The 27,173-nt window shown below is 43.7% G+C and overlaps 17 non-coding genes across 17 annotated transcripts; 3 read left to right on the top strand and 14 right to left on the bottom strand.

Moving 5' to 3' along the window:
• Positions 1–1,919: 1,919 nt before the first annotated feature.
• TRNAW-CCA (transfer RNA tryptophan (anticodon CCA)) lies at positions 1,920–1,991 on the bottom strand. The gene has a single exon. It is a non-coding gene; the product is annotated as a tRNA-Trp (tRNA).
• A 400-nt stretch (positions 1,992–2,391) lies between these two features.
• Positions 2,392–2,463, bottom strand: TRNAW-CCA (transfer RNA tryptophan (anticodon CCA)). The gene has a single exon. It is a non-coding gene; the product is annotated as a tRNA-Trp (tRNA).
• Positions 2,464–2,861: 398 nt separating this feature from the next.
• Positions 2,862–2,933, bottom strand: TRNAW-CCA (transfer RNA tryptophan (anticodon CCA)). The gene has a single exon. It is a non-coding gene; the product is annotated as a tRNA-Trp (tRNA).
• A 5,563-nt stretch (positions 2,934–8,496) lies between these two features.
• Positions 8,497–8,699, bottom strand: TRNAL-UAA (transfer RNA leucine (anticodon UAA)). Its single transcript has 2 exons — positions 8,663–8,699; positions 8,497–8,541 (listed from the first exon to the last, which is right to left on the bottom strand). It is a non-coding gene; the product is annotated as a tRNA-Leu (tRNA).
• A 672-nt stretch (positions 8,700–9,371) lies between these two features.
• Positions 9,372–9,453, bottom strand: TRNAS-UGA (transfer RNA serine (anticodon UGA)). The gene has a single exon. It is a non-coding gene; the product is annotated as a tRNA-Ser (tRNA).
• A 675-nt stretch (positions 9,454–10,128) lies between these two features.
• On the bottom strand, positions 10,129–10,210 carry TRNAS-UGA (transfer RNA serine (anticodon UGA)). The gene has a single exon. It is a non-coding gene; the product is annotated as a tRNA-Ser (tRNA).
• A 1,416-nt stretch (positions 10,211–11,626) lies between these two features.
• On the bottom strand, positions 11,627–11,708 carry TRNAS-UGA (transfer RNA serine (anticodon UGA)). The gene has a single exon. It is a non-coding gene; the product is annotated as a tRNA-Ser (tRNA).
• Positions 11,709–13,047: 1,339 nt separating this feature from the next.
• On the bottom strand, positions 13,048–13,129 carry TRNAL-CAA (transfer RNA leucine (anticodon CAA)). The gene has a single exon. It is a non-coding gene; the product is annotated as a tRNA-Leu (tRNA).
• A 672-nt stretch (positions 13,130–13,801) lies between these two features.
• TRNAS-UGA (transfer RNA serine (anticodon UGA)) lies at positions 13,802–13,883 on the bottom strand. Its single transcript has one exon. It is a non-coding gene; the product is annotated as a tRNA-Ser (tRNA).
• Positions 13,884–21,148: 7,265 nt separating this feature from the next.
• TRNAS-UGA (transfer RNA serine (anticodon UGA)) lies at positions 21,149–21,230 on the bottom strand. Its single transcript has one exon. It is a non-coding gene; the product is annotated as a tRNA-Ser (tRNA).
• A 669-nt stretch (positions 21,231–21,899) lies between these two features.
• Positions 21,900–21,983, bottom strand: TRNAS-UGA (transfer RNA serine (anticodon UGA)). Its single transcript has one exon. It is a non-coding gene; the product is annotated as a tRNA-Ser (tRNA).
• A 539-nt stretch (positions 21,984–22,522) lies between these two features.
• TRNAS-CGA (transfer RNA serine (anticodon CGA)) lies at positions 22,523–22,604 on the bottom strand. Its single transcript has one exon. It is a non-coding gene; the product is annotated as a tRNA-Ser (tRNA).
• A 672-nt stretch (positions 22,605–23,276) lies between these two features.
• TRNAS-UGA (transfer RNA serine (anticodon UGA)) lies at positions 23,277–23,358 on the bottom strand. Its single transcript has one exon. It is a non-coding gene; the product is annotated as a tRNA-Ser (tRNA).
• A 159-nt stretch (positions 23,359–23,517) lies between these two features.
• Positions 23,518–23,600, top strand: TRNAL-AAG (transfer RNA leucine (anticodon AAG)). The gene has a single exon. It is a non-coding gene; the product is annotated as a tRNA-Leu (tRNA).
• Positions 23,601–24,503: 903 nt separating this feature from the next.
• Positions 24,504–24,585, top strand: TRNAL-UAG (transfer RNA leucine (anticodon UAG)). The gene has a single exon. It is a non-coding gene; the product is annotated as a tRNA-Leu (tRNA).
• Positions 24,586–25,628: 1,043 nt separating this feature from the next.
• Positions 25,629–25,700, bottom strand: TRNAQ-CUG (transfer RNA glutamine (anticodon CUG)). Its single transcript has one exon. It is a non-coding gene; the product is annotated as a tRNA-Gln (tRNA).
• Positions 25,701–26,219: 519 nt separating this feature from the next.
• TRNAL-AAG (transfer RNA leucine (anticodon AAG)) lies at positions 26,220–26,302 on the top strand. The gene has a single exon. It is a non-coding gene; the product is annotated as a tRNA-Leu (tRNA).
• Positions 26,303–27,173: the final 871 nt, after the last annotated feature.

Genomic DNA, 27,173 nt, shown 5'->3' with positions numbered 1-27,173 from the left:
CGACATGTTGATGTCAGGAAATTGCAGGCCATATCTACGAAATTTATTTGGTCCAATAAAAGGCCTAGGGTAGCATACGACACTCTGTGTTTAGCGAAGGGGACGGGGGGATTACGTATTCCTAATGTACGTCTATATAATTTAGCGGCCGTTTTTCGCCATGTGCGGGACTGGATATTTGACACGTCTTATTTTTCAAATACCAAATTGGAGGAGGAGTTATGTCCTATAGGTAATCTCAAAATACTATTTCATCTCCCCTACAGAGATATCCCATCTCAGATAAGGAAAAACGTTTTATTTAGTGATACTCTGGCCACCTGGAAGACGTTGAGAAAATCATATGGACTACCATGGTGCCTCTCTAGATTCTATAGTTTGTGGCATGCACCAGCGTTGAAACATTGCTTCAGTAACCCGGTTCGTAAGATATGGGAGGACAGACGTGTAACTTCATTTGGGGATTTTCTTGACAATAGAGATGGGATTCTTTTAAGTTGGGAGGCCTTTAGAGAGAAATATGCTCTTCCAAACTCACATCATTGGTTCTATAATCAGCTATGTTCATATTTTGGCAGTCTGGTCCGAAGCTATAGATCAGTAGAAAAACAAGGGAAATTTTGCACGCTCATGTGTACCTCCGCAAGTCATAAATCCTTATCACTCATCTACACAAACATCAGGGATGTAGTGTTAAGAGGGGCGGAAGAGAAGGCACTTTTAAAATGGTCTACCCACATTAATGACCCGGATTTACAGTCCCATATACGAGAAGGTCTTTTAGCGGTAGGCAATTCTACTCCGAGTTCACAGCTTCAAGAAATACACTGGCGTATCATTCATAAAGCAACATATGCATTCAACTGGAAAGGCACTCACCCTCCCCCTCCATACTTGGACCATTGTCCCACATGTCACTTACCTAGAGCAGATTTGTGGCATTGCCTATGGGAGTGCCCACGGGTGCGTGAGTTATGGAACGACATCAGGTCATTAATTCTCACAGTTTGGAGCCTTGGGCTCCCTCCCACACCGGAGCCATATCTATTTCATTATTTACCTACACGAGAATCGAATCCTCCAGACAGAGGAAAACTGACTAAGAGCATACATATCTTACTTTTGGTCACCAAGCTGTGCCTACTTAGACATTGGCTTACCCCCACGCTCCCTACTATAGCTGAAATACTGAAGGAACTGCACTGTATAGTACATAGGGAATTATTACTAGCTATACGGAATTCTGAGTTGCACGCTAAAAAGTTCTTTCAGAAATGGAGGGCCTATTTACACTATCTACCAGACGAGAGTGAGCGACACAGGATAGTGACATATTTTGCATCTACCACATGGTACAGCCTGGAATTTTTGAAGGGAACATTGGGGAATCTAGCTCTCCCACCTGATGGGCCTGCTGGTAATGTCACACACTGAAACATGAGTGGTGTGCTAATCTATGATGTGTATGAATGTCAGCATATGACACAGATGTTCTTTTGTATTCATGCATTCTTTTTTTCACATTATGTGGGGAAATGTGTTTTGCCTCTTTTTTCTTTAGTTTTTTCTGTTGTTGATTGATAACATTGCTATGTTAAAAAGCACTATATTGGAAAATGCTGAAGTTTCATACAGAAGGTTGATGTCGTTGCTTAAGACGAGTGACATCCACGGACTCTCTGTCATGAAGTTTTGTACAAATCCTTGTATGTTGTTCCAGTGTCATATACTGTATGCTTCTGAGAATAAAAACTTTATTTAAAAAAAAAAAATTTGAAATGAAGGCCAGGAAAGCTTATGTTCTTAAAAAATTGACATGAAGGCCAGTGATACCCTTCTTGAAGAAGGGCTGAGAACTGGTTAAAATTAGCAGGTTAAGAGCAATGTTTCTGTGCTTAAGCAAGGAGGAAAAGGACTCCTGACCCCAACGTGATTTGAACACACAACCTTCTGATCTGGAGTCAGATACGCTACCATTGCGCCACGGGGTTTAACTGGCACTGTGAGCTCTCACATTGATTCAGGACCCTTGATTTCATATCCTAGAAAGAAATTTCCATGGACAGCTTTTTTTCCATGGACAGCTATTTGTTCCAATAAAAACATTTCCAAGAAACAACCAACCTCTAAAAATTACCTTTTTAGCCTTCTTTCATTTCTCCCCCTAAACTGAGGCTATCGGCAACTGCCTATCTGATAGTCCTGTCTTGCTCTTGAGAAACATTTCAGAAAGAAGACTAAGACAGAAGTAGGAAACTTAGGAAAGCTTATGTTCGTAAAAAATTGACATGAAGGCCAGTGATACCCTTCTTGAAGAAGGACTGAGAACTGGTTAAAATTAGCAGGTTAAGAGCAATGTTTCTGTGCTTAAGCAAGAAGGGAGAGTACTACTGACCCCGACGTGATTTGAACACGCAACCTTCTGATCTGGAGTGAGATGCGCTACCGTTGCACCACGAGGTCAACTCGCACTGTGGCCTTTCGCATTGATTCAGGACCCTTGATTTCATATCCTAGAAAGACATTTCCATGGACAGCTTTTTTCCATGGACAGCTTTTTGTTCCAATAAAAACATTTGTAAGAAGCAACCTACCTCTAAAAGTGACCTTTTTAGCCTTCTTTCATTTCTCCCCCTAAACTGAGGCTATCGGCAACTGCCTATCTGATAGTCCTGTCTTGCTCTTGAGAAACATTTCAGAAAGAAGACTAAGACAGAAGTAGGAAACTTAGGAAAGCTTATGTTCGTAAAAAATTGACATGAAGGCCAGTGATACCCTTCTTGAAGAAGGACTGAGAACTGGTTAAAATCAGCAGGTTAAGAGCAATGTTTCTGTATTTAAGCAAGGAGGAAAAGGACTCCTGACCCCAACGTGACTTGAACACGCAACCTTCTGATCTGGAGTCAGACGCGCTACCGTTGCACCACGAGGTCAACTGGTACTGGGAGCTCTCACATTGATTCAAGACCTTTGATTATTATTATAGTTTATTGATATGACCATTACCCCAGTCAAACCCCATTCAAACCCTTCTCCCTTCTTACTTCTTCTTTTCCTTTTCTCCCCTCCCCTGGGTTTAGGGAAGGGGTTTAGTTATCACGCTATGGAATTTATATATACTAACATTTTTGTTCCTATACCAATGGTCTCTCTTCCCCTTTTTGGGGATTCGACCACTAATCAAGAATAATGCCTTAGATAGATAGTGCTGTTTTTTAATGCTGATTCTTTTTCAATTTTCATCCACTAATATGTCCAATACTTACCCTGCGAATCAAATAATTGTTTTTTACATACAGCTAATATCCTTACTGTATACTTACCTGGGAGGTATCCTGCAATAAATTTAACCCCTTAAGGACACATGACGTACTGGAACGTCATGTGTCCACTCCCGATCTATAACGCGGGGCCACGGCGTGGCCCCGCGTCATAGCGGTTCGGGCCCGGCCTCTAACAACGGCCGGGACCCGTGGCTAATAGCGCGCGGCATTGATTGCTGTGCCGCGCGCTATTAACCCTTTAGACGCGGCGTTCAAAGTTGAACGCCGCGTCTAAAGTGAAACCGAAAGCATGCCGGCTAGCTCAGTGGGCTGTTCGGGATAGCCGCGGTGAAATCGCGGCATCCCGAACAGCTGACAGGACAGCGGGAGGGCCCCTACCTGCCTCCTCGCTGTCCGATCGCCGAATGACAGCTCAGTGCCTGAGATCCAGGCATGAGCAGTCATGCGGCAGAATCATCGATCACTGGTTTCTTATGAGAAACCAGTGATCAATGTAAAAGATCAGTGTGTGCAGTGTTATAGGTCCCTATGGGACCTATAACACTGCAAAAAAAAGTGCAAAAAAAAAGTGAATAAACATCATTTAACCCCTTCCCTATTAAAAGTTTGAATCACCCCCCTTTTCCCATAAAAGAAAAAACACAGTGTAAATAAAAATAAAAATAAACATAAATGGTATCGCCGCGTGCGGAAATGTCCGAATTATAAAAATATATCGTTAATTAAACCGCACGGTCAATGGCGTGCGCGCAAAAAAATTCCAAAGTCCAAAATAGTGCATTTTTGGTCACTTTTTATATCATGTAAAAATGGTACCGTTAAAAACTTCAGATCACGGCGCAAAAAATGAGCCCTCATACCGCCCCATACACGGAAAAATAAAAAAGTTATAGGGGTCAGAAGATGACAATTTTAAACGTATTAATTTTCCTGCATGTAGTTATGATTTTTTCCAGAAGTCCGACAAAATCAAACCTATATAAGTAGGGTATCATTTTAATCGTATGGACCTACAGAATACATATCAGGTGTCATTTTTACCGAAAAATGTACTACGTAGAAACGGAAGCCCCCAAAAGTTACAAAACAGCGTTTTTTTTTCAATTTTGTCGCACAATGATTTTTTTTCCCGCTTCACCATAGATTTTTGGGCAAAATGACTGACGTCATTACAAAGTAGAATTGGTGGCGCAAAAAATAAGCCATCATATGGATTTTTAGGTGTAAATTTGAAAGAGTTATGATTTTTTAAAGGCAAGGAGCAAAAAACGAAAATGCAAAAACGGAAAAACCTCCGGTCCTTAAGGGGTTAAATAATGTGTAACACTAAATAGTATTTTATTAATTTAATTCACTTTACTTTAATTTACTTCATTTATATAATTTCTCTTCTTTCTCTCTCTACTGTCAGCTCTGAATCTAAGTGTCTGTGTCTCCATTGTTCTTCCTGGTAGATGGTTAAGTGTTCGCGCACCTTCTAGTGCGCAGGCACTATTGGCGCATACAATGAGTAAGTGAAATGACTGCTAAGTTCTCGCGCAGCTGAGAACGGGCAGTCTGGACCCCGGCACATGCGCTGTCGGCATCTCAGGAACTCACAGATACGAAGTCCGCGCGCAGCTTGTTCTGCGCATTGTTTACACATGACGTCGGTGCCGGAAGTCCGGACGAACTCCTATTAGGAAGAGAGACGTGGCAGACATTCAATGGTGAGTTTCTTGAGCTATATGGTTGGCTATCAAACTTGTCACTCATTACTTGATACAGACCGATTGGAGGGTTCGCCACAATGACTGATGGGAGTCAATTTTGATTGGTACTAATATCAGTGACATCATAACAGAAGGTGTTAAAAGGTCCGGTCGGCGTTTCTGATCGCCATTGCCCATTTGCCTCTTGACAAAGCCACTTGGTGGCGAAACGTTGAGGGGGGCAGTGTTATGGTTTTAACTGCTATGTGCCCTAACAATTAGTAGTTCTGGGATGCAAAAATACAATGTATCTCCTACGAATTAAGGAAAGTGATGGAGCCAGTCGAGCCCAATAAGCTCTACCAATTCAGCTATTAGTTAGGAGCACATAGTGTTTTTAAATGTGTGATTTTTTCCTTCTTTTCTCACTATTACAATTTTGGACTCGTAAACTAAAGTCCTGTATATAGTAAATTTTTGGTTGGAACCCTCATGGCCTTTATTGGATTGCCTTTCGCAATCTATCAGTGATTATTGTGTATTTTGCCCTCCAACCATAAGTCTCGCCTTTTTGTATTATTGGCACAATACCATCTCTACATTAAGCCAGTTCAATACATTACATGATGTGTTACCAGCACTCACCTGGCCAATGTCAGCTCCTTTTTCCATAGTGTATACAGAACTAAAGAACCCATTCAGTAGCTCCGCTTTCTCTTTATCGCCTGTGAAAACCTCCCCATTATCATTATTAAGGGGTCCTACATGCTCTGTCCTTGGTTTTTTCGCATTTATATATGTAAAAAAATATTTAGGATTAGTTTTGCTTTCTTTGGCCACCTGTCTCTCATTTTGAATTTTTGCTGTTTTTATAACATTTTTACAGATTTTATTAAGCTCTTTGTACTGTTTAAATGTTATAGCTGACCCATCAGATTTGTATTTTTTGAAGGCTTTTTTTTTGTTGTTTATTGCTCTTTTAACATCATTTGTTAGCCATGTAGGATTTAGTTTTAATCGTTTATATTTGTTCCCCTTTGGTATATATTTAGCTGTACAGTTATTTAGAGTTGATTTAAAGATGTCCCATTTCCCTTCTGTATCAGTATTTGACAACACCTCCCCCCAGTCTATGTCCTGTAGTGCAGCTCTCAGCCCAGGGAAGTTTGCCTTTTTAAAGTTATATGTTTTTGCCTTCCCTGCCTGTCTTTGTTTTCTACATTTTAAGACAAAAGTAACTATATTGTGGTCGCTATTACCAAGGTTTTCCCACACAGTTACATTACCAACCAGCTCTGCGTTGTTGGAAATGATCAGATCCAACAAGGCATCACTTGTTGGGTCCTCCACAAACTGGCCCATAAAATTATCCTGCAATAAATTTAGGAATTGTCGCCCCTTTGTAGTTTTAGCCACCCCCGGACCCCAATCTATATCTGGATAGTTAAAATCTCCCATTATTACCACTGTACCTGCCCGGGCGGCCCTCTCTATTTGTTTATACAGCTGACCTTCTATCTCTTCAGTGATATTAGGGGGTCTGTAGATTACACCAAATACTATTTTTTCAGTATTTCCCTCCTTTTGTAATTCTACCCACAGTGATTCCACCTCCTCAGAATCATCACACACTATTGCATCGTTCACACTGACTTTCATACCACTTCTTACATACAGACAGACTCCACCACCTTTTCTGTTCATTCTATCTTTGCGAAACAATGTAAACCCCTGCAGATTGACAGCCCAGTCATGAGAGGAGTCCAGCCATGTCTCAGTGACCCCAACTATATCAATGTGTTCCTCCAGTATCAAGGCTTCAAGCTCCCCAATTTTATTTGCTAGGCTTCTGGCATTTGTGAACATACACTTTACATTTCCATCCTTTATGTTATTGGGGTTAATGGGATTCAAGGGTGTATGTTTTATTTTCCTATGAAGCCTATTCCTATTAACTATTCTAACCCCTCCCTCCGCTCCACCCCCAGGTACATTTATAATTCCCACCTCTCTATCTACACTGTCTTCCCCCTCTTTGCTGTAGGTTCCCTCCCCCCAAGTCCATAGTTTAAACACTCCTCCACCCTTCTAGCCATCTTCTCCCCAAGCACAGCTGCACCCTCCCCATTGAGGTGCAGCCAGTCCCTACGGTAGAGCCGGTAACCGACAGCGAAGTCAGCCCAGTTCTCCATGAACCCAAACCCTTCCTTCCTACACCAGCTTCTGAGCCACTTGTTTACCTCCCTGATCTCCCGCTGCCTCTCTGGTGTGGCTCGTGGTACTGGTAGTATTTCAGAAAATACTACCTTGGAGGTCCTTGCCTTAAGCTTGCAGCCTAAGTCCCTGAAATCATTTTTTAAGGACACTCCACCTACCTAGTACTTTGTCATTGGTGCCAATATGTACCATGACTGCTGGGTCCTCTCCAGCCCCGCCCAGCAACCCGTCAACCCGATCCGCGATGTGACGAACTTGTGCTCCAGGCAGAGAACACACTGTTCGGCGATCCCGGTCTTTGTGACAGATCGCCCTGTCTGTCCCCCTAATAATTGAGTCCTCCACCACTAGTACCTGTCTGGCCTGCCCTGTACTCCTCCCTCCCTCCTTACTGGAGCAGACACCCCCCTGGCGGTCAGAGGCACTATCCTGCTGCAGTTTTGCTAGCGCTGTAATGGCATCCCCCTCATCTGCCAAGCGGGCAAACTTGTTGGGGTGTGCCAGTTCAGGACTAGCCTCCCTGACACTTTTTCCCCTACCCCGCTTTCTAACTGTAACCCAGCTAACTGCCTGACTGTCCTGCAACTCCGTCCCACTGTCCTCCCCCACCTCTACTCCCAAGAGTGCCTGCTCAGTGAGCAGGAGACTCCTCTCCATGTTGTTAATGCTTCTCATTGTTGCCAGTCGCCCCTCTAGATGCAGGATCTGGGCTTCCAAATGGACAACTAGCACACATCTCGCACAACAATATGCACCCTCAAACTGTTGTTCAAGGATTGCATACATTGAACAGGATGTACATTGGACTGCATTTTCCAACATGGAGGCCATCTAGTTATGGGAATTTCACAAATGTATAGGCAAAAACAGACAGTCAAAATTACACTTCAAATTTTTTGTAGACCTTGTGGGTTCAGAAATTAACACTCACAGTCATCTCAATCTCCTGCTTTCAAACTCCAGTTTTTGAAACTCCTCTTTCACGCCCCCTCTTACACAGCAACACTCAGAAGAGCAAGTTGAACAGCAAGTTCAGTAGATATATTTTTGTGATAATTCCCATGAAATATTCTACGGATGACAGGATTTGAAGGTTGAAGGGGGGATCTCAATGGATTTCTAGTCCACTTGTCTATTACATAACTCTTTACATATTTCTAGCAATTTTAACCTGAAGGAAAAGATAGGGCAGGTTCAGAGGGTGGAAGTGAAAGGCTTACTTTACATTATTATACATCCCCTTACTATTGAGTTCGGCAATCTTGCTATCACCAGATTCCTCTCCCTCGGCGCATAATACACACCGCTGTGAACAGGGTTTGAACCTGTGCGGGAAAAACCCATTGCAAAATGAGTATTGTTTTACTTAGCTCTCAAAACTTCTTTTGTGTGAGCTTTCAATTGCAAGGTTTAATCTTTCAAAAGGTATAGCCTAGCGCTTTGAAACTGTGCGGGGAGACCCCTTTGGATTTTAAGCCCAACGCCTTAACCACTCAGCCATCACAGCTTTCTCTGAAGTTGCATTTCTCTGATGTCTCTGATTTCTGCAGTGTCTCCCATGTCTACTGGGTCCTTCAGTTTAGGGCTTTAGGATTGATTGTTGGATTGGAGTTTATGATTGCCTACTGAGCTTTTGGTTTGGGCTCTTTGTCACTGTCTGTTACAGTTGCCTATTGAAAGGTCAGACCTGAGGTTTCCGAGAATGAAGGAGGAAACCGATATGCTGTCAGGTAAACATACAGTGTTATTTTTTAGGTTTCATACGTATAAAGTTTAGGAGATACATTTCTTGGATAATTCCCATGAAATATTCTACGGAGGACAGGATTTGAAGGTTGAAAGGGGGATCTCATTGGATTTCTTGTCCACTTGGTCATCACATAACTCTTTACATATTTCTTTCCATTTTAACCTGAAGGAAGAGATAGGGCAGGTTCAGAGGGGAGAAGTGAAAGGCTTTCTTTACATTACTTATACATCCCCTCACTATTGAGTTGGGGCAATCTTGCTCTCACCAGATTCCTCTCCCTCGGCGCATAAAACACACCGCTGTGAACAGGGTTTGAACCTGTGCGGGAAAACCCCATTGCAAAATGAGTGTTGTTTTACTTAGCTCTCAAAATTACTTTTGTGTGAACTTTCAATTGCAAGGTTTAATCTTTCAAATGGTATAGCCTAGAGCTGTGAACAGGATTTGAACCTTTGCGGGTAGACCCTATTGCATTTCAAGTCCAATGCCTTAACCACTCAGCCATCACAGCTTTCCCAGAAGTTGCGTTTCTCTGATGTCTCTGATTTCTGCAGTGTCTCCCATGTCTACTGCGTCCTTCAGTTTAGGGCTTTAGGATTGATTGTTGGATTGGGTTTCTGATTGCCTACTGAGCTTTTGGTTTGGGCTCTTTGTCACTGTCTGTTCCAGTTGCCTATTGAAAGGTCAGACCTGAGGTTTCCGAGAATGAAGGAGGAAACGGATATGCTGTCAGGTAAACATACAGAGTTATTTTTTAGGTTTCATACGTATAAAGTTTAGGAGATACATTTCTGGTACAATTCCCAATAAATATTCTACGGAGGGCAGGATTTGAAGGGTGAAAGGATTGGATTTCTCATTGGATTTCTTGTCCACTTGGCCATCACATAACTCTTTACATATTTCTTACCATTTTAACCTGAAGGAAGAGATAAGGCAGGTCCAGAGGGTGGAAGTGAAAGGCTTTCTTTACATTACTTATTCATCCCCTCACTATTGAGTTCGGGTAATCTTGCTCTCACCAGATTCTTCTCCCTCGGCGCATAAAACACACCGCTGTAAACATGATTTGAACCTGAGCGGGAAAACCCCATTGCAAAATGAGTGTTGTTTTACTTAGCTCTCAAAACTTCTTTTGTGTGAACTGTGAATTGCAAGGTTTAATCTTTCAAAAGGTATATCCTAGCGCTGTAAACAGGATTTGAACCTGTGCGGGGAGACGCCGTTGGATTTCAAGTCCAATGCCTTAACCACTCAGCCTTCACAGCTTTCTCAAAGGTGTATTTCTCCGATGTCTCTGATTTCTGCAGTGTCTCCCATGTCTACTAGGTCCTTCAGTTTAGGGCTTTAGGATTGATTGTTGGATTGGGTTTCTGATTGCCGACTGAGCTTTTGGTTTGGGCTCTTTGTCACTGTCTGTTACAGTTGCCTATTGAAAGGTCAGACCTGAGGTTTCCGAGAATGAAGGAGGAAACGGATATGCTGTCAGGTAAACATACAGTGTTATTTTTTAGGTTTCATACGTATAAAGTTTAGGAGATACATTTCTTGGATAATTCCCATTAAATATTCTACGGAGGAAAGCATTTGAAGGTTGAAAGGGGGATCTCATTGGATTTCTTGTCCACTTGGTCATCACATAACTCTTTACATATTTCTTACCATTTTAACCTGAAGGAAGAGATAAGGCAGGTCCAGAGGGTGGAAGTGAAAGGCTTTCTTTACATTACTTATACATCCCCTCACTATTGAGTTAGGGTAATCTTGCTCTCACCAGATTCTTCTCCCTCGGCGCATAAAACACACCGCTGTAAACATGATTTGAACCTGAGCGGGAAAACCCCATTGCAAAATGAGTGTTGATTTACTTAGCTCTCAAAACTTCTTTTGCGTGAACTGTGAATTGCAAGGTTTAATCTTTCAAAATATCGAGCCAAGCGCTGTGAACATGATTTGAACCTATGCGGAAGACCTCCATTGGATTTCAAGTCCAACGCCTTAACCATCACAGCTTTCTCGGAAGTTGCATTTCTCTGATGTCTCTGATTTCTGCAGTGTCTCCCATGTCTACTGGGTCCTTCAGTATAGGGCTTTAGGATTGATTGTTGGATTGGAGTTTATGATTGCCTACTGAGCTTTTGGTTTGGGCTCTTTGTCACTGTCTGTTACAGTTGACTATTGAAAGGTCAGACCTGAGGTTTCCGAGAATGAAGGAGGAAACGGATATGCTGTCAGGTAAACACACAGTGTTATTTTTTAGGTTTCATAAGTATAAAGTTTAGGAGATACATTTCTGGGAAAATTCCCATGAAATATTCTACGGAGGAAAGGATTTGAGGTTTGAAAGGGGGATCTCATTGCATTTCTTGTCCACTTGGCCATCACATAACTCTTTACATATTTCTTACCATTTTAACCTGAAGGAAGTGATAGGGCAGGTCCAGAGGGTGGAAGTGAAAGGCTTTCTTTACATTACTTATACATCCCCTCACTATTGAGTTCGGGTAATCTTGCTCTCACCAGATTCCTCTCCCTCGGCGCATAAAATACACCGCTGTAAACAGGATTTGAAAATGTGCGGGAAAACCCTATTGCAAAATGAGTGTTGTTTTACTTAGCTCTCAAAACTTCTTTTGCTTGAACTTTCAATTGCAAGGTTTAATCTTTCAAAACAAAGAGCCAAGCGCTGTGAACAGGATTTGAACCTATGCGGGAGACCTCCATTGGATTTCAAGTCCAACGCCTTAACCACTCGGCCATCACAGCTTTCGTGGAAGTTGCATTTCTCCGATGTCTCTGATTTCTGCAGTGTCTCCCATGTCTACTGGGTCCTTCAGTTTAGGGCTTTAGGATTGATTGTTGGATTATGTTTCTGATTGCCTACTGAGCTTTTGGTTTGGGCTCTTTGTCACTGTCTGTTACAGTTGCCTATTGAAAGGTCAGACCTGAGGTTTCCGAGAATGAAGGAGGAAATGGATATGCTGTCAGGTAAACACGCAGTGTTATTTTTTAGGTTTCATAAGTATAAAGTTTAGGAGATACATTTCTGGGAAAATTCCCATGAAATATTCTACGGAGGACAGAATTTGAAGTTTGAAAGGGGGATCTCATTGGATTTCTTTGCCACTTGGCCATCACACAACTCTTTACATATTTCTTACCATTTTAACCTGAAGGAAGAGATAGGGCAGGTCCAGAGGGTGGAAGTGAAAGGCTTTCTTTACATTACTTATACATCCCCTCACTAGGGCTTTAGAATTGATTGTTGGATTATGTTTCTGATTGCCTACTGAGCTTTTGGTTTGGGCTCTTTGTCACTGTCTGTTACAGTTGCCTATTGAAAGGTCAGACCTGAGGTTTCCGAGAATGAAGGAGGAAACGGATATGTTGTCAGGTAAACACACAGTGTTATTTTTTAGGTTTCATAAGCATAAAGTTTAGGAGATACATTTCTGGGAAAATTCCCATGAAATATTCTACGGAGGACAGGATTTGAAGTTTGAAAGGGGGATCTCATTGGATTTCTTTGCCACTTGGCCATCACACAACTCTTTACATATTTCTTACCATTTTAACCTGAAGGAAGAGATAGGGCAGGTCCAGAGGGTGGAAGTGAAAGGCTTTCTTTACATTACCTATACATCCCCTCACTAGGGCTTTAGAATTGATTGTTGGATTATGTTTCTGATTGCCTACTGAGCTTTTGGTTTGGGCTCTTTGTCACTGTCTGTTACATTTGCCTATTGAAAGGTCAGACCTGAGGTTTCCGAGAATGAAGGAGGAAACGGATATGTTGTCAGGTAAACACACAGTGTTATTTTTTAGGTTTCATAAACATAAAGTTTAGGAGATACGATTCTGGGAAAATTCCCATGAAATATTCTACGGAGGACAGGATTTGAAGTTTGAAAGGGGGATCTCATTGGATTTCTTGTCCACTTGGCCATCACATAACTCTTACCATTTTAACCTGAAGGAAGAGATAGGGCAAGTCAAGAGGGTGGAAGTGAAAGGCTTTCTTTACATTACTTATACAACCCCTCACTATTGAGTTCGGGTAATCTTGCTCTCACCAAATTCCTCTCCCTCGGCGCATAAAAAACACCTCTGTAAACAGGATTTGAACCTGTGCGGGGAAACCCCATTGGATTTTGAGCCCAACGCCTTAACCACTCGGCCATCACAGCTTTCTCGGAAGTTGCATTTCTCCGATGTCTCTGATTTCTGCATTGTCTCCCATGTCTACTGAGTCCTTCAGTATAGGGCTTTAGGATTGATTGTTGGATTGGAATTTATGATTGCCTACTGAGCTTTTGGTTTGGGCTCTTTGTCACTGTCTGTTACAGTTGACTATTGAAAGGTCAGACCTGAGGTTTCCGAGAATGAAGGAGGAAACGGATATGCTGTCAGGTAAACACACAGTGTTATTTTTTAGGTTTCATAAGCATAAAGTTTAGGAGGTACATTTCTGGGAAAATTCCCATGAAATATTCTACGGAGGACAGGATTTGAAGTTTGAAAGGGGGATCTCATTGGATTTCTTGTCCACTTGGTCATCACATAACTCTTTACATATTTCTTACCATTTTAACCAGAAGGAAGAGATAGGGCAGGTCCAGAGGGTGGAAGTGAAAGGCTTTCTTTACATTACTTATACATCCCCTCACTATTGAGTTCGGGTAATCTTGCTCTCACCAGATTCCACTCCCTCGGCGCATAAAATACACCGCTGTAAACAGGATTTGAACCTGTGCGTGAAAACCCCATTGCAAAATGAGTGTTGTTTTACTTAGCTCTCAAAACTTCTTTTGCTTGAACTTTCAATTGCAAGGTTTAATCTTTCAAAAGGTAGAGCCTGGCGCTGTAAACAGGATTTGAACCCGTGCGGGGAGACTCCATTGGATTTCAAGTCCAACGCCTTAACCACTCGGCCATCACAGCTTTCTTGGAAGTTGTGTTTCTCTGATGTCTCTGATTTCTGCAGTGTCTCCCATGTCTACTGCGTCCTTCAGTTTAGGGCTTTAGGATTGATTGTTGGATTGGGTTTTTGATTGCCTACTGAGCTTTTGGTTTGGGCTCTTTGTCACTGTCTGTTACAGTTGCCTATTGAAAGGTCAGACCTGAGGTTTCCAAGAATGAAGGAGGAAACGGATATGCTGTCAGGTAAACATACAGAGTTATTTTTTAGGTTTCATACGTATAAAGTTTAGGAGATACATTTCTGGTACAATTCCCAAGAAATATTCTACGGAGGGCAGGATTTGAAGGTTGAAAGGATTGGATTTCTGATTGGATTTCTTGTCCACTTGGCCATCACATAACTCTATACATATTTCTTACCATTTTAGTGTCAAAATGAGAAATTTATTGGTAGCAATAGATAAAAAGACAATACAATATCAACAGTCTTATAAAGGGCTATGATTGCCAACAACAATAACACATCATGTAATACAATGTAGTCAATGCGATCTTCCCTCAATCCAGCAGCATGAATGGAAGAGAGAAGACCGACATTCGCTAACATGAAAATGTACAAGGGGAACAGGGTAGGATAGGGGTGGGTATACAGAGACGTCAAGGGGTATCCAGGTAAGCCAGTCAGGGTTCACACTTCACGAGTCAAACAATATGGACAGTAGAACAACAGATAAGCATCTGACTATTATATCATTAAATAATAAGAAATGTCAGGAGCGTGAGAAGAGGAGATCCAAGGGTCCCAGACCTTTAGGAAGCTATCCATAGTATCAGCTCTGATAGCGTTCAATTTTTCCGAGAGGAGTATGTTATTGATTCTGGTGATAATCATATTAAGAGATAGGGTCATAGAGCGTAACTGTGCTGCAATATGGATTCGCGCTGCAAGAAGTATGAGTTGTGCCAAGCAAAAGGTGGGATTATTAAAGCCCGCCGGTTTTGAACCTAAAAGGCATATCTTGGGACATAGGGGGCATTCTCTATCCGTGATTGTTGAAATAAGATCAACCACCTGTTGCCATATGAGGGCGACGTGTGGGCAAGACCACCATATATGGTACATGGATCCCCTCTCTCCACATCCCCTGAAACACAATGGGGAGACTTCCGGATAGATGGCATTCAGTCTAGTGGGAACGTAGTAAGTCCTATGCAATAGTTTGAGTGAGGTTTTCACCAGAGAGACTTGCCAGCTCCCCCTACTGAGAGTCTCACAGCAGGAGTGCCACTCTTGAGTAGTGAGTGATTCCTCAATGTCCTCCTCCCACTGTGTCATGAAAGGCAGTTTACCGTCAGGTGGTGGTCGATTTAAGGAAGAGTAGATCAGGGAGAGTGAGCCTGTTCTCATAGGTGAATACAACGCTGTCAATTCATATGAGGTGGGGTTGTGTATCATATGAGGGGGAGATATGAGGCGTAAAAAGGAAAAAACTTGTGTCATTCTAAAGTGTTCTGAGGGAGGAGGGTGGAAGCGGGATATAAACATTTCCGAGGACATGAGTTTGTTAGCCACCAAAAAGTGGTTGAGTAGCGTAAGATTATTATCTTTCCACCATGCAAATTCAGGAGTATTAACTCCAGGTGGGAAATATGGGTTCGCTAGGATGGATACTACAGGGGATATTCGTGATTGAAGCAAGAGCTTAAACCTGACCGCCCTCCACAATAGTAAAGAGTATAAAGAAATAGAAGCCTTTACAGGTACATGTGCCATGATCGGACCCGATTGCCACATCAGGGATGAGAGAGTGTAAGGATGTAGTAATTCATTCTCCAACTGTACCCACCTAGGGGAGGAGGAGGTAGCATTGCACAACAACAGCTGGGAGAGCCATGCTGCCTTGTAGTATAAGGTGAAGTTGGGAACTGAGAGACCCCCCAGGCGTTTGTGGTAAAACATAATGGATCTAGAAATGCGTGGATGGAGGCCTCTCCAGAGGAATTTGAAGACCTCAGCCTGTAGCAATTTCAGATCAGCCACACGTATCGGGATCGGGAGAGTCCGAAACAAATAGAGAAGCTTTGGCAGGACTACCATTTTTATAGAATGTAAGCGGCCCAGCCACGATATGTGTGGTAGATTCCATCTGGCGAGGTCTGCTCTGATCGATCTGTACAAAGGTAAGTAATTAAGCCTATATAGAGCAGATAGAGAAGTAGGGAGGGAGATGCCAAGATATGGTAGATGAGAGGTAAGAATTTTGAGAGGAAAGTTAGAGGAGAGAAGTGTCCGAATACCTGAGGGAGTGTTACATAGAAGAACCTCCGACTTGGTTCTCTTAACCACCAGGCCTGAGATAGTCGCAAATTTGTCTAATAGGGGAAAAAGGTTGGGGATGGAAATAATGGGATTCGTGATAGTAAGTAATAAGTCATCTGCGAACAAGTTAACTTTGTATTCCGAGTTCCCAATCCGCGCCCCCTTAATGTCCGGGTGGTGGCGTATGAGGTTCGCCAGGGGCTCCATGATCAAAGCAAATAATGCTGGAGACAATGGAAATCCCTGACGAGTACCCCTTTGTATGGGGATTGGAGACGGGTATGTATAGGGAAGTTTAAGGTATGCCAGGGGAGAAGAGTACAACATCCGCAAGGCCTCCACAAAAGGACCCGCAAATCTCATAGCCTTCAAGACTCCAAACATATAGTCCCAAGAGACAGAATCAAACGCCTTTTCTATATCCAGCCCTAAGAGCGCTAGCGGTGTGTCCGTCTGCGATGCCCATTGAACAATATTGAGAACCTTGCGGATGTTGTCAGGTGCTTGCCTCCCCGGAATGAATCCTACTTGATCGTTATGCACTAGGTCAGGGAGAAGCCTATTGAGTCTCCTGGCCAAGATTGTAGTAAATATTTTAGCGTCTAAATTGATTAAAGAAATGGGACGATAATTAGAGGGGAGTAAGGGGTCTTTGCGGGGCTTGGGGATAACCACAATTGATGCTTGCAAGAATTCTTGGGGTAGAGGGGTACCGGACATTATAGAATTACATAAATTGGTAATATGTGGGGCTAGTAGGGGACTAAATTTTTTATAGTACGTAGCAGAGAGACCATGAGGGCCTGGTGCTTTGCCTAGTTTCAAGCCGGAGATAACGTCGGACACTTCCTCAAGTGTGATAGCGGCATTCAGAGAGTCCCTAGCAGTAGAAGAAAGATGAGGTAGAGATATAGAGTGTAGAAAGGCATCCACCTCAACAGAGGGAGGAGAAGAGCGTTTAGAATAGAGAGAGGTTTAGAAAGAGTGAAAGGTGTCGTAGATCCGTGAGGGATGGGAAGTGGTGACACCGGGTCTCATTTGGATGCTATGCACCTTAGTAGACTCTTGTTTCTGCTTCAACATGGAAGCAAGTAGTTTATCGGGTTTGTTAGCCCATTTGTAGTATGTAGCTTTAGTCCACCTCAGGGCTTTTTCCGTGGCATTCAATAAAATAGCATCAAGCTGTAGCCTAGTCGTTTGAATAGCTCTATATAAGTATGTAGTGGGGTTAAGTTGGTGGGCCATAGTTAAACGGGTCAATCGAGCTTCCAGTGTGGTCTGGGCCTGGAGTCTGCCGCGTTTAAGTTTGGATGCTAAAGCAATAAGCTTCCCTCTAATGACAGCTTTGTGGGCAGTCCAGACCCATCCCACATCGGAATCAGGAGAAAGGTTGTTAGAAAAGTAGGTCGGGATTTCCTCTTCCAACTGGTCTCGAACAGTAGGACGAGTCAGAAGCGACTCATTAAGTCGCCATGAAAAGGGGGTGAGGCATTTGGTGGCAAACTGAAAATGGGAAAAGACTATGTCGTGGTCCGACCATGCACAGTGGATGTGTCTGGAGTAAAGTAAATAGGATAGAGTGGAGGAGGTAGCCAGGATCCAATCTATTCTTGTGTAAAGATTGTGTGCGGGTGAGTAGTATGTATATCCACGCGTTCCCAAGTTATGCTCCCTCCAAGTGTCAGCTAGGTCAAGTAATTGTAAGGTTCCAATGAGGAGCCTCTGCTGAGGGCCTGTGCGTCTGAATAAACTGGTGCTGGAGCGGTCCAAGACACCGTTGTATACCAAATTAAAATCACCGCACCATATCAAGTGGTCAAAGGCGAGGGAGCCCAGTCGACACACCATCTGAACCAGAAATTGCAAAGGGTCCTCATTGGGAGAATATGAATTCACCATACAGAGTTTAGTTTCCTGTAAGGAGCCCTCCAGTATCAGGAATCTACCTTTCGGGTCCGTGTGTGTTGTGTGGAGAACGAAGGGGAAGGAATTGTGTAGGAGAGTAGCTACACCTCTGGATTTGGAAGTAAAAGAGGACAAGTGAACTCTAGAGTAGTGGGGGTTGATATATTTAGGAAATGAGGTCTGGGTGAAGTGTGTTTCCTGCAGACAAATTATTTCCGGGTGATGCCTCTGGTAGTCTAGAAACGCTTTTTTGTGCTTAATTGGAGAGTTGAATCCCCTAATATTATGTGAGAGCACTCTACACATACTAAGTGAAGGGGAATGGGGTGTAATCAGATGAGTGTGAACTAAGACGATGCAATAAACCCTCTACAAGTAGGGGGCAGTCAAATAGTATAACCAGCGACTTAATAGTTATTGATGGGTGGAGGGTTACCTTGACGTCACAAAGCAGGTAAGGGTAGGGGATAGGAGATGGGGAAAAGGCCAAATACAAAGGTAAGTACATAAAAAAAAGGGTAAACAATAATTCAACATAAATATAACATGCACCAGCAGTCGCCGACAGGGGTACACCACCTCCACTTCTCTCCCCTGTCGGTCGATCACATACCGGTAAGCGAGGCAACATGATAATCCACTCTGCCAAACAGCCTAGCCATAGTGATAGGAGTGAGAGTGATATGAGGGTAAACATCATGGTCACTAAGTAAAATAATGAGACAGGTAAATTAACCCACTGCCCACCCCCCAAACCAAGCAACAGTCCCAGAGATATCAAAATGAATATCGGCCATAATGGCTAAGACTCTTGGGTTCCGAGAGTAAGAGGCCATAGTCAAACAAACAGTCAAGGATCAAAGGGTCAACAATAAGAACCTGTAATCTGGCAGACCCGAACTCGTCCGGCTTCCGAGTGTAGATGTAGCCCCTCGAAGAACAGGAACCACAGGAGAAGAACAGCAAAGTCCCTTTGCTTAACCAGGAGTAATGGGAGTCAGGGGATCAAACAAGGCCTCTTGTCCCAGGTATGAACAGATCAATCAGGAACCAAATACCCGCACAGCATCAAGTCAGCCGGTTTCTGGGATTGAGTGCGGTGTCTCTTGTGTGACGAATCCACTCGGTTCCACATTCTTTTAAGCTGGGGTTGTCTCCTGGGTAACGGCGGTGGGTCCTCGTAAGGGACACGTTCTTTGCGGAGGAGCTCCATAGCCTCTTGTGGAGGGCGTACAGTGTAAGTGGAAGAGTTAAGCACAAACTGCAGGCTGAAGGGGAACCCCCATTTGTAACGGATCTGAGCTTTTTGAAGTGCCAGGGTCACAGGTCGCATGTTGCGGCGGCGTTCCAAGGTGGAAGGAGCTAAGTCCGCATACAAATGGACAGAGGACGGCATGCCCGGTATCGGAGACACGTTCCTAGCAGCTTGAAGTATGCGATCCCTCGCCTCAGGGTAATGGAGTCGGAGCACAACATCTCTGGGTACCTCTGCGTTTTTAGGTTTAGTCAGAGCTCTGTGGATCCTGTCCATCCGCAGGAGTGATGTGTCCGCCTGAGGTAGGAGAACCTGAAACAATGCAGTCACCGGACCGGGTAGATCAGTGAACGACTCAGGTAAGCCTCTGATGCGTATATTGGCCCTTCTGGACCTGTTCTCCAGGTCCTCAATCTTAAGTTCCAGGAGGTCCAGTCTCTCAGAATGTTCGGCAATGGAGGTGCGGTCAGCCTCCACCGCATCAGCAATCTCGTCCGCTCGGACCTCCAGGTCAGCCACTCTCTGGCCCAACTCTCCCACTTGCCTGGTAAATTCAGCTATCGCGGAGGCCAGCTCGGCCTTAAACATGGCCTGGATGTTGCGGAATAGGTCGCTCTGGTCCGGCAGGTCAGCCTGTGCGACCAGGGTAGGAGCTGTGTCAGTAATGTCCTCCTCCTCCGCCACTTGGCCATCACACAACTCTTTACATATTTCTTACCATTTTAACCTGAAGGAAGAGATAGGGCAGGTCCAGAGGGTGGAAGTGAAAGGCTTTCTTTACATTACTTATACATCCCCTCACTAGGGCTTTAGAATTGATTGTTGGATTATGTTTCTGATTGCCTACTGAGCTTTTGGTTTGGGCTCTTTGTCACTGTCTGTTACAGTTGCCTTTTGAAAGGTCAGACCTGAGGATTCCGAGAATGAAGGAGGAAATGGATATGCTGTCAGGTAAACACACAGTGTTATTTTTTAGGTTTCATAAGTATAAAGTTTAGGAGATACATTTCTGGGAAAATTCCCATGAAATATTCTACGGAGGACAGAATTTGAAGTTTGAAAGGGGGATCTCATTGGATTTCTTTGCCACTTGGCCATCACACAACTCTTTACATATTTCTTACCATTTTAACCTGAAGGAAGAGATAGGGCAGGTCCAGAGGGTGGAAGTGAAAGGCTTTCTTTACATTACTTATACATCCCCTCACTAGGGCTTTAGAATTGATTGTTGGATTATGTTTCTGATTGCCTACTGAGCTTTTGGTTTGGGCTCTTTGTCACTGTCTGTTACAGTTGCCTATTGAAAGGTCAGACCTGAGGTTTCCGAGAATGAAGGAGGAAACGGATATGTTGTCAGGTAAACACACAGTGTTATTTTTTAGGTTTCATAAGCATACAGTTTAGGAGATACATTTCTGGGAAAATTCCCATGAAATATTCTACGGAGGACAGGATTTGAAGTTTGAAAGGGGGATCTCATTGGATTTCTTGTCCACTTGGCCATCACATAACTCTTTACATATTTCTTACCATTTTAACCAGAAGGAAGAGATAGGGCAGGTCCAGAGGGTGGAAGTGAAAGGATTTGTTTACATTACTTATACATCCCCTCACTATTGAGTTCGGGTAATCTTGCTCTCACCAGATTGCACTCCCTCGGCGCATAAAATACACCGCTGTAAACAGGATTTGAACCTGTGCGTGAAAACCCGATTGCAAAATGAGTGTTGTTTTACTTAGCTCTCAAAACTTCTTTTGCTTGAACTTTCAATTACAAGGTTTAATCTTTCAAAATATAGAGCCTAGTGCTGTGAAGAGGATTTGAAACTGTGCGGGGAGACCCCATTGGATTTCAAGTACAACGCCTTAACCACTCAGCCATCACAGCTTTCTCGGAAGTTGTATTTCTCCGATGTCTCTGATTTCTGCAGTGTCTCCCATGTCTACTGGGTCCTTCAGTTTAGGGCTTTAGGATTGATTGTTGGATTATGTTTCTGATTGCCTACTGAGCTTTTGGTTTGGGCTCTTTGTCACTGTCTGTTACACTTGCCTATTGAAAGGTCAGACCTGAGGTTTCCGAGAATGAAGGAGGAAACGGATATGCTGTCAGGTAAACACACAGTGTTATTTTTTAGGTTTCATAAGTATAAAGTTTAGGAGATACATTTCTGGGAAAATTCCCATGAAATATTCTACGGAGGACAGGATTTGAAGTTTGAAAGGGGGATCTCATTGGATTTCTTGTCCACTTGGCCATCACATAACTCTTTACATATTTCTTACCATTTTAACCTGAAGGAAGAGATAGGGCAGGTCAAGAGGGTGGAAGTGAAAGACTTTATGTACATTACTTATACATCCCCTCACGATTGAGTTCGGGCAATCTTGCTCTTACCAGATTTCTCTCCCTCGGCACATAAAATACATCGCTGTAAACAGAAGTTGAACCTGTGCGGGAAAACCCCATTGCAAAATGAATGTTGTTTTACTTAGTTCTCAAAACTTCTTTTGCTTGAACTTTCAATTGCAAGGTTTAATCTTTCAAAACATAGAGCCTAGCCCTGTGAACAGGATTTGAAACTGAGCGGGGAGACCCCATTGGATTTCAAGTCCAACGCCTTAACCACTCGGCCATCACAGCTTTCTCGGAAGTGGCATTTCTCCGATGTCTCTGATTTCTGCAGTGTCTATCATGTCTACTGGGTCCTTCAGTTTAGGGCTTTAGGATTGATTGTTGGATTATGTTTCTGATTGCCTACTGAGCTTTTGGTTTGGGCTCTTTGTCACTGTCTGTTACAGATGCCTATTGAAAGGTCAGAACTGAGGTTTCCGAGAATGAAGGAGGAAACGGATATGCTGTCAGGTAAACACACAGTGTTATTTTTTAGGTTTCATAAGTATAAAGTTTAGGAGATACATTTCTGGGAAAATTCCCATGAAATATTCTACGGAGGACAGGATTTGAAGTTTGAAAGGGGAATCTCATTGGATTTCTTGTCCACTTGGCCATCACATAACTCTTTACATATTTCTTACCATTTTAACCTGAAGGAAGAGATAGGGCAGGTCAAGAGGGTGGAAGTGAAAGGCTTTCTTGACATTACTTATACAACCCCTCACTATTGAGTTCGGGTAATCTTGCTCTCACCAGATTCCTCTCCCTCGGCGCATAAAAAACACTGCTGTAAACAGGATTTGAACCTGTGCGGGAAAACCCCATCTGTTTTCGAGTCCAACGCCTTAACCACTCGGCCATCACAGCTTTCTCAGAAGTTGCATTTCTCCGATGTCTCTGATATCTGAAGTGTCTCCCATGTCTACTGGGTCCTTCAGTATAGGGCTTTAGGATTGATTGTTAGATTGGAGTTTATGATTGCCTACTGAGCTTTTGGTTTGGGCTCTTTGTCACTGTCTGTTACAGTTGCCTATTGAAAGGTCAGACCTGAGGTTTCCGAGAATGAAGGAGGAAACGGATATGCTGTCAGGAAAACATACAGTGTTATTTTTTAGGTTTCATATGTATAAAGTTTAGGAGATATATTTCTGGGATAATTCCCATAAAATATTCTACGGAGGACAGGATTTGAAGGTTGAAAGGGGGATCTCATTGGATTTCTTGTCCACTTGGCCATCACATAACTCTTTACATATTTCTTACCATTTTAACCTGAAGGAAGAGATAGGGCAGGTCAAGAGGGTGGAAGTGAAAGACTTTATTTACATTACTTATACATCCCCTCACTATTGAGTTCGGGCAATCTTGCTCTCACCAAATTCCTCTCCCTCGGCACATAAAATACACAGCTGTAAACAGAATTTGAACCTGTGCGGGAAAACCCCATTGCAAAATTAGTGTTGTTTTACTTAGCTCTCAAAACTTCTTTTGCTTGAACTTTCAATAGCAAGGTTTAATCTTTCAAAATATAGAGCCTTGTGCTGTGAACAGGATTTGAACCTGTGCAGGGAGACCCCATTGGATTTCAAGTCCAGCGCCTTAACCACTCGGCCATCACTGCTCTCTCAGAAGTTGCATTTCTCCGATGTCTCTGATTTCTGCAGTGTCTCCCATATCTATTGGGTCCTTCAGTATAGGGCTTTAGGAAGGGGAAGCTATGCTTGTTTTGCCCTTTACTTAGGTCTGTGTCCCCAGGTAGGGTCGGAAAGCTGTAACATGTGGTAGCGTGGCCGAGCGTTCTAAGGCGTTGGATTAAGGCTCCAGTCTCTTCGGGGAGTGTGGGTTCGAATCCCACCGTTGCCATTGAGTAGCTTTTGCTTTTACTTGCTTTTTCAGCTCACGTTACATGCCCAGAATATGGATTGGTTGAGGCAGGTACCTGCCGCCAGCTAACTAATCAGCGCTTCCCCTTTTAATGCAGGAGAACCTCTCGTCCCTCTCTCAGTATGGGCGCTGTATTACCACCTGCTAAGATGTTGCGCGGACAAACTGAAATACAATCCTTGAGGAGGGATCACCAGGGATCAGATGTACTCTGTGATGAATAGGGTGAACAGGAAGAACTACAAAACTGACCCTTGCTGTCTTGCCTTAATCCTTCCCTAGATCTGAAACATAGCCAAAGAGCAGCGTACACCATAATCTGCACCGAGCTGCAAAAGCCAGGGATATTCACAGAGGTTAACCAATCAGGAACTCCACTCTATACTAGCCAGAGCTGGCACTGTTTCTGGAAGAAAGAGGATATTTAACTTTAATTTCTAATCCTGGATAACCCATATGTCTGGCATTATGGCTACCGGGGGGATGTGAGTGCTCTGGGTTCCTTTGAGGCATGAGTTTTCATCCAAGTTCTCAACTAATTGCACCTTGGGGCGACAGAACACAAAGGTATGGAAGCAGCATTTATGGATTTGAAAAGCTCACATCTGGAAGAAGGTTAAATAATTTTAATACAGTACTGAGTAATGAGAGGAAAGTAAATAACTGTCCCACCGAAATTTGAACTCGGATCACTAGATTCAGAGTCCAGAGTGCTAACCATTACACCATGGAACCATTAAGTACCTTCACCTGCCACACTTAAACTTTTAATTCTTCCTCCAGATCTCCAGAAAACCGGGGTACGGTTCCCAGACTATGATTATTTAGCCCCTTACTTAGGTCTGCGTCCTCAGGTAGGGTTGAACAGCAGGAGTTGTGTATGGTAGCGTGACCGAGCGGTCTAAGGCGCAGGATTTAGGCTCCAGTCTCTTCGGAGGCGTGGGTTCGAATCCCACCGCTGCCATTAGGCACTTTTTGCTGTTTCCAGAGGGATAAAGATTACACCTTTGATCCCTAGCGCTGAGCTAAAGCGATTAATTCTCCCTCCAGAACTATTAAACGCTGACCCTTTAAGGACATTACCATTGATCAGCAGGCATACGTTGTTCCTCGTTAGTATAGTGGTGAGTATTCCTGCCTGTCATGCAGGTGACCAGGCCCCGAATTCCCGAAGGGGAAGCTATGCTTGTTTTGCCCTTTACTTAGGTCTGTGTCCCCAGGTAGGTTCGAAAAGCTGCAACACCATGTGGTATCGTGGCCGAGTGGTCGAAGGTACTGAATTAAGGCTCCAGTTTCTTCGGGGGTGTGGGTTTGAATCCCACAATTGCCATAGAGTAGCTTTTGCTTTTACTTGCTCTTTCAGCTCACGTTACATGCCCAGAATATGGATTGGTTGAGGCAGGTACCTGCCGCCAGCTAACTAATCAGCGCTTCCCCTTTTAATGCAGGAGAACCTCTCGTCCCTCTCTCATTATGGGCGCTGTATTACCACCTGCTAAGATGTTGCGCGGACAATCTGGAATACAATCCTTGATGAGGGATCCCAAGGGATCAGATGTACTCTGTGATGAATGGGGTGAACAGGAAGAACTACCAAACTGACCCTTGCTGTCTTGCCTTAATCCTTCCCTAGATCTGAAACATAGGCACAGAGCAGCGTACACCATAATCTGCACCGAGCTGCAAAAGCCAGGGATATTCACAGAGGTTAACCAATCAGGAACTCCACTCTATACTAGCCAGAGCTGGCACTGTTTCTGGAAGAAAGAGGCAATTTAACTTTATTTTCTAATCCTGGATAACCCATATGTCTGGCATTATGGCTCCCGGGGGGATGTGAGTGCTCTGGGTTCCTTTGAGGCATGAATTTTCATCCAAGTTCTCAACTAATTGCACCTTGGGGTGACAGAACACAAAGGTATGGAAGCAGCATTTATGGATTTGAAAAGCTCACATCTGGAAGAAGATTAAATAATTTTAATACAGTACTGAGTAGAAAGTAAAGAAAGGTCCCACCGAGATTTGAACTCGGATCACTGGATTCAGAGTCCAGAGTGCTAACCATTACACCATGGAACCATTAAGTACCTTCACCTGCCACACTAAAACTTTTAATTCTTCCTCCAGACCTCCAGAAAACCGGGGTACGGTTCCCAGACGAGCTGGCTATGATTATTTCGCCCCTTACTTAGGTCTCCGTCCTCAGGTAGGGTTGAAAAGCAGCGGTTGTGTGGTAGGGTGGCCGAGCGGTCTAAGTTGCTTGATTTAGGCTCCAGTCTCTTTGGAGGCGTGGGTTCGAATCCCACTACTGCCATTAGGCACTTTTTGCTGTTTCCAGAGGGATAACGATTACACCTTTGATCCCTAGCGCTGAGCTAAAGCGATTAATTCTCCCTCCAGAACTATTAAACGCTGACCCTTTAAGGACATTACCATGGAGCAGCAGGCATACGTTGTTCCTCGTTAGTATAGTGGTGAGTATTCCTGCCTGTCATGCAGGTGACCAGGCTCCGAATTCCCGAAGGGGAAGCTATGCTTGTTTTGCCCTTTACTTAGGTCTGTGTCCCCAGGTAGGGTCGGAAAGCTGCAACACCATGTGGTAGCGTGGCCGAGCTTTCTAAGGCGTTGGATTAAGGCTCCAGTCTCTTCGGGGAGCGTGGGTTCAAATCCCACCGTTGCCATTGAGTAGCTTTTGCTTTTACTTGCTTTTTCAGCTCACGTTACATGCCCAAAATATGGATTGGTTGAGGCAGGTACCTTCCGCCAGCTAACTAATCAGCGCTTCCCCTTTTAATGCAGGAGAACCTCTCGTCCCTCTCTCAGTATGGGCGCTGTATTATCACCTGCTAAGATGTTGCGCGGACAAACTGGAATACAATCCTTGAGGAGGGATCCCCAGGGATCAGATGTACTCTGTAATGAATAGGGTGAACAGGAAGAACTACAAAACTGACCCTTGCTGTCTTGCCTTAATCCTTCCCTAGGTCTGAAACATAGCCAAAGAGCAGCGTACACCATAATCTGCACCGAGCTGCAAAAGCCAGGGATATTCACAGAGGTTAACCAATCAGGAACTCCACTCTATACTAGCCAGAGCTGGCACTGTTTCTGGAAGAAAGAGGCAATTTAACTTTAATTTCTAATCCTGGTTAACCCATATGTCTGGCATTATGGCTCCCGGGGGGGTGTGAGTGATCTGGGTTCCTTTGAGGCATGAATTTTCATCCAAGTTCTCAACTAATTGCACCTTGGGGCGACAGAACACAAAGGTATGGAAGCAGCATTTATGGATTTGAAAAGCTCACATCTGGAAGAAGGTTAAATAATTTTAATACAGTACTGAGAGGAAAGTAAAGAACTGTCCCACCGAAATTTGAACTCGGATCACTGGCTTCAGAGTCCAGAGTGCTAACCATTACACCATGGAACCATTAAGTACCTTCACCTGCCACACTTAAACTTTTAATTCTTCCTCCAGATCTCCAGAAAACCGGGGTACGGTTCCCAGACTATGATTATTTCGCCCCTTACTTAGGTCTGCGTCCTCAGGTA

The sequence above is a fragment of the Hyla sarda genome, chromosome 4 (assembly GCF_029499605.1).
Source record: "Hyla sarda isolate aHylSar1 chromosome 4, aHylSar1.hap1, whole genome shotgun sequence".
Classification (NCBI taxonomy): domain Eukaryota; kingdom Metazoa; phylum Chordata; class Amphibia; order Anura; family Hylidae; genus Hyla; species Hyla sarda.
The sequence above is the reverse complement of the archived record's forward strand: the minus strand, read 5'-3'. Positions and strand labels throughout refer to the sequence as shown.